Source organism: Ovis canadensis, chromosome 3 (assembly GCF_042477335.2).
Source record: "Ovis canadensis isolate MfBH-ARS-UI-01 breed Bighorn chromosome 3, ARS-UI_OviCan_v2, whole genome shotgun sequence".
NCBI classification, from domain to species: Eukaryota; Metazoa; Chordata; class Mammalia; order Artiodactyla; family Bovidae; genus Ovis; species Ovis canadensis.
Window position 1 is genome coordinate 31,048,764 of NC_091247.1, and position 15,336 is coordinate 31,064,099.

Genomic DNA, 15,336 nt, shown 5'->3' on the forward strand with positions numbered 1-15,336 from the left:
AATTAGAGAAAAGCCCACAGCAGCAACAAAGACTTAGTACAGCCAAAAAACTGATTTTTAAAAAACTCTAAAAAAACGATTATCTATCATTAAAAAAAAGACCAGGCCCCGGTTTCTTCCTTCTGTCTCCCACAGCAGAGTCAGCCCATTCCAAGCAAGCATAAGGTTCTTTATTTAATAAACACTTGGTGACTGATGTCAAAAATGTGGACCAGTGTTCACACAACCAATGTGCCCCAGCTTCGTGCACCTGTGAGTATTAACTCAGGTCACAGAACCATAATCAACTTTGCTTCAGTAGCTTAGCCCCCTAAGCATGTCCTTGGGAATGTGCCACCTTACATTACTCTACTCTGCTTCATGAAGCCATCAGGACAGTGCGCAGTCCCTGGCCACGGCATCCTGCTGGGATCCAGCCTATAGCCACCACTCTGAAAGATGATGCAAGGGAGCTGCCCACCTACCTCCTTACACCTGTGCTCCTTTGGGGTTCCACATCCCCCGCTAGGCTCTGAGCAGCTTGAGGAGTCTGTGCATCACTGGGTCTCCACTACCTGGAAGAGACACAGTAATAGTCCGTGAGCGCTGCTGGAACAAAATACCACAGATAGGGCTACTTAACCAACAGAAGTATATTTTTACACAGTCCCAGAGTCTAGAAGTCCAAGATTAAAGTGTTTGATTTGGTTTGATCTCAATCTGAGGCCTCTCTTGTTGGCTAGCAGGTGAATGTCTTCTTGCATGGGTCTCCCTCTTCACCTGCTTCTGTCCTGATCTCCTCTTCTTATAAGGATTGGATTAAAGTCCACCCATATGAACCCTCTTTGCCTTAATTCTTTAAAGGCCCTGTCTCCAAAAACAGTCCCATCTGAGCTACAAGGGTTAAGACATCCACCTGTGAGTTGTGTGGAGGACACGATTCATCCCCAAACACCCACTGATAACCTAAGTGCTTAATAAATGCTTTATGCTTGATGGAACAGGGAGAGATAACAGATGGGCAGATGGATGGATAGAAAACAGAAAGACTGCTCAAAAGGTGTTTGATTCTGAGAAAAGTTGAGATTAACAGGTCGAGAGAGTCTCTCCTATCCTGGACCCTTTCTACTCCATCACATCTTTTCCTTTCTCCCAGGAAGAGATGGGCTGTCCAAGATGATAATTCCTCTGTCCCCTCCCCAGCCATAGGACAGGAACTCCACATTGTCTTGATGTAAATACATTGCAGGGTTGGGGGGGGGGGGGTGTCTGCTGTCCCCACACACACCCCTAGAGAGCCTTCTGGCTCTCTTTTGGGGGACAGAGCTCAGGCCATGGCTTCCCAAAGGATCTCAGAAATGCCAACTCACCACTGAAATGAAGACTCTGTAAACAACCAACATCTAAAAGGGAGACAAGACCCTGGAATCAGGGCCTTTTTCTTTTCATGTGCAGCGAAATCGTTATTGTTGTTGAACAGGAGCCGTGCTCCCAGAGGCGGGAGCTGTTGGATAATTACGGTGGGGCCAGGGGCACTCAGGGTCAGCAAAACAAAGAAGAGGAAATTGCCTGCACAGATTGGCTCAAATATCAGGTTCAACGAAGAAGAAAACACAATTTGTTCATTTGGAAAATGACTCTGGTGACGTGAAGGCCCTACACGTTGCTGGAATTCAGGGGGAAAGAGGACAAGAGTGAGAGGGCAGCCCCCTCCTTCCCCTGGAAGAAGAGACAGCTTGCCGCTTTTAGACCCCCAAACAATTTTGTGGGCCGAGCAAGCGGACAGCAGGAGAGACCCGCTGTAGCATGTATGAGTTTAGACGTTCAGGTCCAACATCAGCAGGGCTCCAAGGGGCTCTGGTCCGTGTCTGGGGCCAGTGTCTTGAAAAGTGCCTGGCCTGAGCTCCTAGAACAGACAGCACTGTCCGACGTGTCCAGGAAACAGGACCCTTTGAAGGAGAGGTGTGGGGTGTCACCAGTGGGGCCCCCTCACCACTAAGGTGGGGCCATGGGTGTGACCTCACAGCTGCATCTGCATCCATCAACCATTCCAGGTCCCTCTTGCAAGTTCCAATGCACAGTGTGGTACTGACACCCACAGCGACCCAGTACAGAGGACCCAGAGAGAGGCTGTGGATGGCATCACGCTAGGTGGCTTCTGGGTCAGGGGGCCACCCACCTAGCTTGTCCAGGACAGTCCAAGTTTACACCTCTGATCGCAGTATAATTGTTGCAGGAAGGGGGACCCCTTCCAGGGCCCCAAACTGGGCTCTTGTCTACCACTCAGAAATGAACTGTCCGAGGAGGCACACATGCTGACAAAGCAAGAGATTTTATTGGGAAAGGGTGCCCCAGCGGAGAGCAGTCGGGCAAGGGAAGCCAGGAGAACTGCCCTGCCACGTGGCTCACAATCTCAGGTTTTATGGTAATGGGATTTGTTTCCGGGTTGTCTTTAGCCAATCATTCTGACTCAGAGTCCTTCCTGGTGGTGCATGCCTTGTTCAGTCGAGATGGATGCCAGCAAGAAGGATTCTGGGAAGTGGTCAGACATGTGGTGTCTCCTTTTGACCTTTCCTGAACTCTTCCAGTTAGTGGACCTCCCATCATGAAACAGCTCATGCAAGTGGTTACTGTGGTGCCCGGCCAGGGTGGGCAGTGTCAGTGTGCTTCCCCTAACATAATCATTAACATCCAAAGTGTCCCCGCCTGAATACTAAATTAAACAGATTTCCTAACATACTGGAATTTCACAGCACCAGGTCCCCACCCTTCCATGACTTTCAGCCTGGACTCTCGTGATGGGTCCGAACTCCACCTGGATAAGACTTTCTGGATCAGAGGCCTTCACATAGTGAAAGGAGGCGTTCCCCCCCGGCCCCCCAGGAGTTATGAATAGAGGGCCAAGTAGGAGCTTATCATGGGTGTTGAACATCACTCAGCCTCCCATTGCTGTGCAACCAGTCACCCATACCAAGCACGTCTGCCACTGTCTCCATGGTCTGGGGTCCACTAGACTCCCAGCAACCCCTCACCCTCCCCATCAAGGCAGGGCCCAGCCAGCTTTCTGGAAATGAGCCCTGTCCTCTTTCTCCTAAGGTTTCCAAGAATTTGGGCAATTAAGTCCAACCTCAGAGGTAATCCTGACATGTCTCTACCTTTAAATCCTGCCTGGCCTGGGACTTAACAGATCCACCCTCAGATATAGAAATAAATCACTATTTCCAAAGTAAAATTGGGTTCTTATCATCACTGGGAGCTAGCAACCAGCAGGGGATAGGAGAAGGTTTGTGGGGGAATGTGATCTAGGCTCAAACTTAAAGAACAAGAAGATTTTAGATCTATGAGATGAGCAAGGGGTAGGCCCTAGGACGTTACAGCACTGATGTGGGCATGAGTGAGGAACTGGTTGTCGCCACCCAGGCAGTGGAGGACAGGAGAACAGGGGTCTCAGGCCGGACTCTGACCACACCTCCAAGGAGCCCAGGCCACCTCACGCCCGCTCTCCAGCTCCCGCAGATCCTGCTCTCTGCGCTACTGCTTTTAATGACACTGTCGGGCATTTAATTGACTCAAACATAATGCTAGCTATTGTGGACAAAGTTTAGTTGTTGCTAATTAAGTCATTGAAAATTAAAATAAAGAGCAAAGGCTTAACTGTTTGCAATAATCCAAGAAACAGAATGACTTTGTAATCTGTTTAAAAAAAAAAAAAATGGGATGCCCTTAGTCTCCTACCAGGTATTTCTCACCAGCCAGGCTGGGCGATTAATGGGTGCATGGGCTTTGCAGAGCTCAGCGAGGCCCATGATATCCAGTCCTGGGATCCTTCACTCATATATTTGACCTCACGGTTTCTGCTGTTTTCTCTTTGTTCAGAAACTGTGTGTTTGGGCCTTTAAAATTCCAATTTTTATTCTAATTCCCATTTTGTTTGTGAAAGGGTGCTTGCCAGCATAAAAATGAAGTTAGCTAAAGACAGTGTTTCTTTAGCCTACCTGGAGAAAGCACTAAAAAGTGTGTAATACCTACCACTTTAGAAATAGGAAGAAAACATAAAGGATTTTTTTTTTAATCCCAGCAGCTATTTAAAAGATAAACAATAAACACAAGTGGAATTATACCAACTAACCATATTACCAGCAGTCAATTGCTGGAGAATAAACATTCTTATTTCCAGGGCGTTCTAATATATTCAAAGACATGGAGAATGGCACCAGAAGAATTTATCACTGACATTTGCTAAATTAGATATTCTCGAGGTTTGCCTATATGGATGACAACATTTTTAGCACTTCAAGGTCCTTGCAAGAAAAAAGTCTCTATAAAAATTCAGGACGGTATTGTTATCATCAACACTTTCAAATTGACTGTGATTGTTATAGCAGTTTTAAAATCAAAGAGACCTAGAAAGAAGGGGAAAATTATATGTGTACTCTATATTTGAATTTTTATACATGAGATTTAAAGCATAATATTGTGATGTTTATTTCAGATAAATTTGTTTTCACCAAAGGTTTTTTTTTTTTTTTTTTTCTGAGCCAAAGTCAATGCAGAGTTTATCGGAGACCCACCAGCCAGGTAATAACCATCAATAACCCGCCATTAACCAGGGCGTCATGTTTGACAGTTCAGCTCTCAACCTGTTCAACTGCACTTTTCATTTTGGCTGCTGTCCTAATTAATGACTAATCTATAAAACAGGGATAATAAAACATACCTCATACATGCCACATACCTAATTATAAGGAGTGAATCATATCACACATGGTACCCGGCACAGTAGGGGCTTGGTAAATGTTTGAATTTTATGTTTCTCTTTACTTTTTCCTGGCATTTTGTTAACGTTTATGCTCTTTAGTCTGGGTTGCCAAGGCTATTTAGAAAGGAATAACAACAAAATAAAAGAGATCTTTTTGTACGATACAATCTCCTGATGTGGATCTTTCCCAGAGGCCGCTCAGAGAAAACAGAAGCTTTGGGTGTCAGTTTGAGGCTGTTTGGCTGAACCTTCTTCAGTGGCTCAAGACCAGACTTCCATGATCACCATGGTCCAGCCATATCCCAGAGGATAAGCAGATTCAAATCTAGAAATGAACTGAACTGCAAACACTTTTAAACTATTTTGCTAGACATACTTTTGTACTCCTGCATCATTTTTGCTTCTTTCCCTATTTTGGATTCTCAATCTTCCACTTTAGGAAAGTTCTCAAAATGATGATGGATGCCCCTAGCCTCCCTGCAGCACAGGTCTGGGCTTCCTGGTCATCTGTTCCTCACTCTTTCTCTCCCCTTCCTCCTCTAATGATTCATCAGCTGTACTTATTTCTCAACTGAGTCTGCTTACTGAAACTGTGCAACCTTCAGAATTCAGAAACAATAAAGTCCTTAGGTCAAGGGCTACAGCTGGCATTTGTTTCAAATCCTCTATATGTGCTCTCAGCTGCTGGTTCTCAACCAATAATCTATGAATGGCATTGATCTTTTCTGTTAACAGCAATCCTGCCAGCAGACAATAACAGAACTGAGATTTAGGGTCTAGATATGATGCTGGTGCCTCCAGTCAAGCTCACTTTCTGAAGATGAGCCTTGTTCAGACCATCTAGCTCCAGCCACAACTGGCCCTTCCAGTGCCATATGCAAACATGAGCCTGGGGCAGGGCATATGTAGCTTTAGGCAATGATCCAACCCTCCAGGGGTCAGGGACTACTGTTAAGGGGGACACAGTGAAATTTGTAAACCTGCTATAAAGCTTAAATAAGACCTTCAACCTTCTTTGTGTTTGAAGTTTTTTTTTTTCTCTCCCAAGTTTCATTGTATTTGCACTTACCATAAATATTTGTGTATACACATATACATGCCAACTTATATTACCTAGCATTTTGTAGACAGATGGAACCAGCTTGTATATAATTTTATTCTACATAACATTAAATATAAGGCACAGACATGGCCTTAGAACAACATGCGATAAACATATCACTCATATCCATCAAAGCTCCATTCATCAGGACACAGGGTAATTAGAATCATCAGTTAATGTTCTGATCTGTGGGTAATTCCTAACCACAATTTAAGTTTAACCAACCCCATAACTTCTTCAGCTTTCTTCAGCGGAAGACCCACAATGCATAAAAATAAAGTACCTCATCTTGGGTTTTCTCCTCTAGGGCATCTTTTATGTGAGGAGACAGTATATGCTTAGACCCATGAAAAATAGTAGAATTAGATTTCTGTGATCATTTTATGGGTTGAGGCCACAGATGCATCCTGAGAGGCCAAACTTTCTCCCGGCAAAATCTTGGGCTCTGACTGTGCTCACCATGTCAGGTTCTCGTCTTCCATGTCTTCCATCTCTCATGCTGTGATATCTCGCCACCTGCCCACCAGGCATGAATATGAAATTCTCTGTATGCTGTGGGTACTGGCCCTGAGTGCACCTTCGTAACTGTCTGTTGCAAACCAGACCTCCCAATAAAAAAGAAACCACAACCTGGCTCAGAAAGACTCCCCTGCTGAGTCTCCTCTGAAAATGAAAGTTGCTCAGTTGAGTCCGACTCTTTGCGATCCCATGGACCGTCCATGGAATTGTTCAGGCCAGAATACTGGAGTGGGTAGATTTTCCCTTCTCCAGGGGATCTTCCCAACCCAGGGATCGAACCCAGGTCCCCTGCATTGCAAGCAGATTCTTTACCAGCTGAGCCACAAGGGAAGCCCCAGTCTCTTACCCTCAACCATTTACCTATGGTATCTTGAATCACCTGTATCGTTTTTTCTCTTCTGCTCATTAATCCTCTTTCTAGCTGTGAACTTATTTTTGTATATAGTGAATAAAATAAATATGGCATTATTTTTTTCTGAAAAAAAAAAAAACAAAAAGAAAGAAACTATAAATCTCAGACACCTCACCACCCAATACTTCCTTTGGATTCTCAACTCTGGTGGTAGTTTAGTAGCTAAGTCGTGTCCGACTCTTGTGACACTATGAGCTGTAGCATACCAGGCTCCTTTGTCCATGAGATTCTCCAGGTAAGAATACTGGAGTGAGTTGCCATTTCCTTCTCCAGGGGATCTTCCCAACCCAGGGATCAGAACTGGGTCTCCTGAGTTGCAGGCAGATTCTTTACCGACTGAGCTACGAGGGAAGCCGTAGTTGTGGTTATTATACAAAGGCAATGTGTGACTTACCGTGTCTCACCATGATGAAATCATACCAGGGGAACCAAATACTTCAATTAAGTTTTCTTGAGTCACAAATATTATGCCTAGAAGAGCCTTTGGAGATCACCCAGGCAACCCCCTCACTTGACACAGAAGGACATGAAGGCACAAGTGTTTAAGAGACCTTTATGCTGCAGTACTATTTCCTGGACTCCTCCCCAGGAGGTCTCACACACCCGCCCCAATGCCAGTCACCCATGTAATCGATACATGCTCAAAGCTCTAATGTGCCAAAGTGATCTTTCAACACTGAGTCTCTTTTTTGCTTTGCCCAGCTCACTTCCCACCTCCCTTGATGAGTAGACATATATTAGAATTCTACGGTGCTAACTCTTTTATAAATTAATGCCTTTGTTAGATACTTCAAAATAGATGCTGGCAACATAACCACGAGGAACCCTCTACATTGTGCATTGCTCTGCATTTTACAAAACACTTCCACTGCCATTATCTCACTCGACCAAGTAAACAAACAAAAGGTTTCTTTGTATAAGGGAGAGAGGAATGGAAAATGCAGAGAGTGTTGAATGACAGATGGGTCCATAAAAAGAGACATGGGTTTCAGTGAAATATATATTTTTTCCTTTTTGGAGCTGGGAGCTGAAAGCCTACTTCCTTATCATGATCTCCCATTTGAGGAGCTCAAGCCTGAGAATCTGTCTGAAATAGAAATCACCTGACCTCTGGGTGAGGCACTGACCTCAGATCCATCAATATTCCCAGAGCTGGAGTCTGCAAACCAAGTTCCCAAGAACCCTGCAACACTCCCAGTGGGGTCTGGGCAAGGCAGGGTGTGTGTTTAGGCAGAAAGTGATGATTCTGATCACCAAGGCTGGAATCCAAGCAGAGGTCTGCTCTGGCCAGAAGCTAATTCCAGCCTCTTCTCACCCAGCTGGACTGACTGCTCCCTCAGGGCTGATTGGAGCTCATGGATATAAAGTCAAGGCATTTTTTTTTGGTCATTGATGATGAAAACATATTTATAATGTCAGGGGAAATTATGACACCAAAATCCCACTATCTAATCATATAGTTTACATTTCTCCATAATTCCTGGTCCTCCTTATCCACAAATACACAGATTTTTTACAGCCATAAAAGGAGGTCCCATAATAATTGTGTATGCCCTTTTCATGGTATTATTATCCATTTTGTAATTTTTCCAAGTTTCCATAGTTTGCATGTCATAATGGTCTTGATTTGTATGATCCCGGAGGGGGAAAGTTCAGATTATCCTTAAATTTGTAAATAAAGAGAGCTTCTGGATATAAAACTAAGTCAGTTTGCCAAGAAAGAGCTGAGCCAGCAACAAAAGGAAGCCAAGATCCTATCTGTTAGATGGAAACTAAGATGCTGCAGATAACTGACTTGACTGAGTATAGCCTCAGGGAGCCAGGGCTATGGAATGACAGGTCAAAGATCAGGCCGTGTGTCCAGCAGTGCCTGAGAGGCAGGCCCAGCATCTGGGGCTTGAGCATTTCACCACCAGGGAGGTGCCCTCCTCTGTGAGCTGAGAGTGGCTCATTGGATCCCACCAGGGCCCACATCAAGTCTCCCCCTTGGCTCTAATTCCCTGGTCACACAGAAGTTTGGGGTGATATCCTTCCAGAAATGCTATCCAGAGATGGGACAATGGGACTGCCCTGAGTGATGAGCTGAAGCATTTCAGTCACCATCCAGGAATTCTCACTGTAAACACATGATCTGGTCTCCTCCTACACAAGAGCTTCACATGGTTAGTGTCTTCGCCTCCAAGGACCTGGCCATCTGGTGTCCAGACACACATAACTGAAAAGCAGTGACTACGTCATACTGTATGACCCCAGTAAGGCCCTAGTCAAGGGAAGGTTAGCAACTCTCCAGGGTCAAGCCTTCTATGTCTACCAACTGGACCACACCACAGAGAAACTTAACCAGAGTATGGTTCCCTGGGGCTTGTTGTCTTGCTTGTTCAAAGCTGTATGGTCATCTAGAGAAGATTGACTTAAATGCCTTTGTGCCTTTGGCTTTTGGCTTCAAGGCACTGTGAGGATGGCTGAAGATAACAGTTCCCTGTCTCAGGAGCTTTTTGCCCACAGGGCTAAAAAATTTCAGGGTGGTGATTTACAGTGTGCCAGAGGAATCCAACAGGGAGAGCAGAGAGGGTTCATTTTTAATTCAGAAACTCAACCCAGTTCCTTGGGCTGTGCCTATGGTATCATGGCATGGTGCAGAATCCCTCCAGAACGCCATCCAGGTGAACCCCCGTGTCCTATCCCCCTGCCCCCAGACATGGCTGGCCCTAGCTCACAAGAAAGCTTGAACTGATGTAGCACAAACTGTGGCAATGTCCCTCACATCTTCAAATCTCTATTCCCTGTTAAATTTGAACTTGAATTATGTATTTGACTTGCCTCCAGATAACATTGTCTTATGCAATATGAAATTAGATGGAGGTGACAGGAATGATTGCTGAGTTGTTTGAATTTCAATCATTAGACACACACAAAAGAATGGTAACTCAACTAACTCTTCGTTAAAAGTATTATATTTCATCCAAGATAGAACATACCAGAATAAAAGGTTCTTGGGCACGTTTTTATGGTGCATGTAAGAATTCAAATTTTCCCAGTATATGTCACCTTTTAATAATATTAAAACTAATATGGCTGATTGCCCCAAGGAAAAAGGCATTCTTTTATATATCAGAGGCCAGCAGCCCATGACCAACCTGTCAAAGGTGACTTGTATGGGGATTCAGAGAGAAGCCAGAGAACGCATGATGCATTGATTTTCCTGACTTGACTCTCAGCATTACTAAGACTTTGGCTTGCTCGTTGCTCTGGCTCTCCTTCTGCTCCTGGATAACTCACAGAAGAAGCTGGAATCTCTGAGGAGCAACTGTCTGTCCAAGACTCCTGGCCCAAGGGAAGTTTGCGGCTGCACATGTCTCCAGTTTAATATATCAAAAATGGAATGCATAATTTTCACAGTCCCCTCTACGCAACACATAAATTACATGTCACACACACAAACACACACACTTATGGTAAACACACATGCACTCCTCTCCCTGAATTCTTGACTCAATGAATGGCCTCAGAAGCCTCCTAGATGCTTAAGCCAAAACTTGGATAATTCTCGAATCTCCCCTCCTCCATTCCCCAGTAGCCATGAACTCTAAGTACACTATCTATGCTGACCCCTGAATACCTTATTCTCTGCCTCATGACTAGAGTTCTCATATCTCTCATCTGAACTAACAGCTCAGTATCAGGAGTTGCTATAACTAAAGAGAGTCCACAACACCTTGAAAATTCAGACTGTTTATCAGTCACCAGGTGCACCATGAGGAGCATCACAGAAACACTCCTAACCTTGTCATTCACAGGCTTAGATATGTGCTGCCTGACCATGAGAAAATAAGGGAAGGAAGCAGAGTCACGATAAAGTGACAACCAAACATAATAACCCCCAAACAAATTCCCTGATGGGGTAGGAGCGATCAGGAAGGTTTGTTGGAAGAAGTAGGAACTTGAGTTAAGCCCCCAAGAAGGAGCAGAACTTGAATCTGGGAAGCAGAGGAACAATGAAGCAAAGTCTTGAGAGCCAGGTGGGCTGCACAGAGACAGAGCAGAGTTGACTCCACACAGAGGGTGGTCGCAAAGGGTCAGATACGACGGAGGGACTAAGCAAAGCACAGGACGCACAGAGGGTGGTAAGAAATGGAAAGAGCAGGATGAGTCAAAAATAAGGAGGCAGGTGCTTCTGAGCATGGGTGTTGGCTGTTACAAGAGTTGTTTAGTTGCTAAGTCATGTCCGACTCTCCCATGGACTGTGGTCCCCTAGATTCCTCTGTCCGTGGGCTTTCCCAGGCAAGAATGCTATTTCCTCCTCCAGGGGGATCTTCCTGACCCAGGGATTGAACCATGTTTCCTGCACTTACAGGTAGATTCTTTATCACTGAGCCAACAGGGAAGCCCAGGGATGAAAAGGCAGGGAGGCTAAAGTTCCTGGAGAAAGGGGGGAATGAGTGTGAGCTCTCTTCCTTGCTGAGTTCCAATAAGACAAAGTGGATGAGTGGCCATGGGACTGAAACTATTGCTTTGGTCTAAAGCCACCTCTTGTGGCTGAGTCTCCAAGGTCTTATTCTGTCTGCTGCTCAATCATGCCAGGGGGGTGTAGCTCTATTCCCCACCAGTGGCCAGTTTCTTCAAGGATCCAGAAAAGTAGCCACTTGGACTTCTAAAATCTATAAATTTCAAAGTCAATGGGACCACATTGGACATATGTACGGTTAACAGTGGAGAGCTCAGAAAGGAATTTCCAATGGAAAAGCTCTTTATTCACTGAAGAGAGAAACATGTGCCTCTTGCTGCCCAGGGAAGCAGAGACCTGAGCAGGGCACAGCATACCCCTTTGGGCTTGGAAACCAACTAAACCAGGCCAGGACATTCCAGTTACCAGCAAGCAACAGCAGAGGGAAATTAAGAATTCACTTTCTGGGGCCTGGAGAGAGTGAGCCAGTAACAGAGGCCATGTTTGTTTTTCAGAAGCAGATTCTTCTAACCCACTGGGTAGATAAGCCATGGGGAAGCACTGATGGCCTTCAGAGTCGTGTGCGAATCTCCAACCCAGAAAACAAGCAGCCAGAGGCAGCCAGGACAAGCTGCTGAAATCAGACAAGAGGAGGAGGGACCAGGAGAGCTCAGGCTGGAAACCCAGGTTTCAGGACTATTCCCACAGCCTTCAAAACAGTAGAATGAATCATGGCTGGCATATCTTGGGATATCTGTATTTTAACCCCTGCTCTGCTAACTTGCTAGTTGTGGTATTCACGGAAGTTGCTTGCCCAGTCCAGGCCTCAGAACCCTTCCCTGTAAAGAGGTTCTCAGACCTCCTGCACTATCACCACCACTACCCCAGAAGGTTTGCTAAAGGGATGACTGAACCAGCAGCCAAGGAAGCTGTTTGTCACTGTGGTCCCACGCGCAAATGAGGGTGTGCTATCATCATGGTGTGCTCACCATGGCCCTGGGCCAGAGAGCGGGGAACAGGATCACAGAGAGTCTGGTGCTGCCCTCAAGAAGTTCATAATCAGACTGGGAAGAGAGACACAACACCCAAAGACCATCATCAGACTGGTTTAAACTCCTATCCATACAGGTATGTGCCACAGAAAAGTGGTGGTAGATATAACCAGGAAAGATTATCCCAGGAGACTTTGAACATAAACTGGACCACAAAGGACAGACTCAAACTGGAAAGATGGAAAAGATGAGAATGGGAAAAAAAAAAAAAGCTACAAACATCAGAAATGTAAGCCGAACGTCCAACTTTAGAAATCATTCATGGCTAACGTGGCCTTCCTTGGTGACTCAAGGTGAATAATCTGTCTGCAATACAGGGATACGTGGGTTTGATCCCTGGGTCCAGAAGATCCCCTGGAAAAGGAAATGGCAACCCACTCCAGGATTCTTGCCTGGAGAATTCCATAGACAGAGAAGCCTGCTGGGCTACAGTCCACAGGACATGACTGAGTAACTAACACTTCCACTTTCATGGCTAATGTACAAGCAAGCATCTGGGACTGCAATCCTTTTTATTTATTTATTTTTCTTTATGAACAAAAGCAAGAAATCTGAGAATTCTGAAGAAGGAAAACCAAGAAGAAAATTAAGATTAACCACAATTTCATAACACTGGGGATAACCAGTGTTATTTTGATTCCTTAAAATCTTTTTCAAATTTTCTTCTCCATGATCATTTTTAAATGCTTGCATAAATTTTATTACAAAAATGTGAAATGGTTAACTCACTTCCCTATTGAGAAGATTTTAAGATATTTCCAAATCATGCAAACAATTTATTTCAAAGCTTGAGATTAGGAATGTAGAATGCTAGAGTAAATGTACCCAGGTTCAAATTTTATCTCCATCATTTATTATCTGAGTTACTTTGGGTGAATTTAGCTCTCTAGATTCTGTTTCCTATTTATCTATGGTGGTTTTGGTTTAGTCAGTAAGAAGTGTCCGACTCTTGCGATCCCATGGACTGTAGCCCACCAGGCTCCTCTGTCCTCGGCATTTTCCAGGTGAGAATACTGGACAGGGTTGCCATTTCCTCCTCCAGGGGATCTTCCCAGTTCAGGGATCAAACCTGCATCTCCTGCATTGCAGGCGGGTTCTTTACCACTGAGCCATCAGGGACACTTCTTAGGTGGTGCAGTGGTAAAAAAAAAATACACCTGTCAACGCAGGAGACACGAGACACAGGGTTCCATCACTGAATCGGGAAGATCCTCCAAGAGGAAGAAATGGCAACCTACCCTAGTATTCTTGCCTGGGAAATTCGAGGGGTAGAGGACCCTGGTGGGCTATATAGTCCATGGAGCTGCAAAGAGTCGGACACAGCCGAGTGCACACACACAAACTTTCCTGTTTTTATAAATGGGGATAAAAACAGAACTAATATGCAAAGTTTTTTTAAAATTGTGATAATATCATGTAATGGAAGGCCACTCGGCTATAAAAAGGAATTAATTATAGGCACATGCAATAACATGGATGAATCTCAAAATAATCATGCTGAATGAAAGAAGCCAGAACAAAAAAAGAGGGTACACAGGGTATGGTTCCACTTGTACAAAATTCTAGAAAATGCAACCTACATTGACTGAGAGCAGCTCAGTGGATGCCTGGGATGGGGTAGGATGTGGAGGAGCAGGAGGAAAGAATCCCAAAGGGTTGGAGGACACTGTGGAGGGTGACGGGTACATTCGTTATCTTGACAGTTGTGATAGCTGCTTGTGTCTATACGGACATCAAATGTTTTCTAATCAGACACTTTAAATAGAGCACGCCTTCCTATGCTAAGCACAGTGTGCTATGTGCAGCTTTCTGTGTTAATTAGGCCCCAATAAAGTTGTAAACAAAGCTTTTTTAAAAATCTGCGCTAAAATAAACCTCCATCAGGAATGTACAGGCATGCCTCTTGCCTTCTCCCTTGTGAACACTGGGTATTCCTTTATTCTAAACATTTTTGCCAAACTGATCACCAAAAATAAAGGCATTTCATTATCATTTTACATTATGTGATTACAAAGGGAGTATAAAATATTCACTCATCTTTATGTATTTGTGTTTCTTTTCTATGAATTATATGTTGATGCGTTTCACTCACTTCTGTTGGTATGTTTATCCTTTTCCTTATTTATCTGTTATTGTGATTATGCAAGCATGTCTTTCCAGAATTTTCCCATCCAAATACATAAACGTTTTTAAAACAAAAATCAGATCATACTTTATATCCTTTTCTGTAACCCACTTTTTTACACTAACATAATGCGAATATCTCTCAATGTCGATAAATGGGAGGCTACATCATAGTTTTAATGGCTAGAGCAGCAATTCTTAATGCTGCTCCTTAAATCATATTTCAGTTTCAGAAAATGAAATGAGGTTCTTCCTCATTTCAAAGGGAGTTGAGAGTAACTTCACAAATCACTTTTTTATTTGCTACGGCTTCATAGAAACTACAGCAAATTTTTCGATGAATGACAACCAAGAATCCTCTTCACCCTGAAAGGGAACTTTATGAAACCGACTCTCACTAACTTTTTTTTTAACAGTTCCCCTAGAACAGTGCTGATAATGAAATTTTCAGCTAGCTGCACTTCACTTGACAAATTATGAAGAGATCAATTTGTTCCCATTAGTCTCTACTTCATTAATACCCAAGATGAAGTCCACTCTAGTAAATAGTGAACAACCTTTGGCTCAAGTAGAGATGTCTCTTTGTCAAGGTCTTAAGAGAAGCTCTTCCTTAAAGTTCAAAAGGAAATATTTTGGTTAAAATTAAAAAGCTGTTACTCTTAAAGGTCAGACAAAAAATTGGTAACGTCCTATGAGAAATACAATTATTATTCAATGGGATACATTGCTATGACATTGGGGTTAAGAATTTAAAAGCAACACAGCTTAAGAATGAAGAGTTATGGTTTACCAGCAATAGTAATCTATCTGCTTTGCAAGTTACCTTTGAGTGACACTTAATATCCAGGTTCTATCATCCAATGGGCTGAAAGAATTATTTAAATCGGGGTCAGTAGAACCTGACTTAAAAACCATCATTCCATTCCCTTTTGTATTGTGCTTCAA

At 43.9% G+C, this 15,336-nt stretch overlaps 1 long non-coding RNA gene across 5 annotated transcripts in view; it reads right to left on the reverse strand.

Annotated features, from left to right (window-relative positions):
* LOC138436702 (uncharacterized) overlaps nucleotides 1-15,336 on the reverse strand; it is a 480,161-nt gene that overhangs the window by 316,391 nt on the left and 148,434 nt on the right. For all 5 annotated transcript variants that reach the window (XR_011255537.1, XR_011255535.1, XR_011255534.1 and 2 more), the window contains one exon: nucleotides 465-554. This is a non-coding gene — a long non-coding RNA (uncharacterized lncRNA). The remainder of the gene's footprint in view (nucleotides 1-464; nucleotides 555-15,336) is intronic.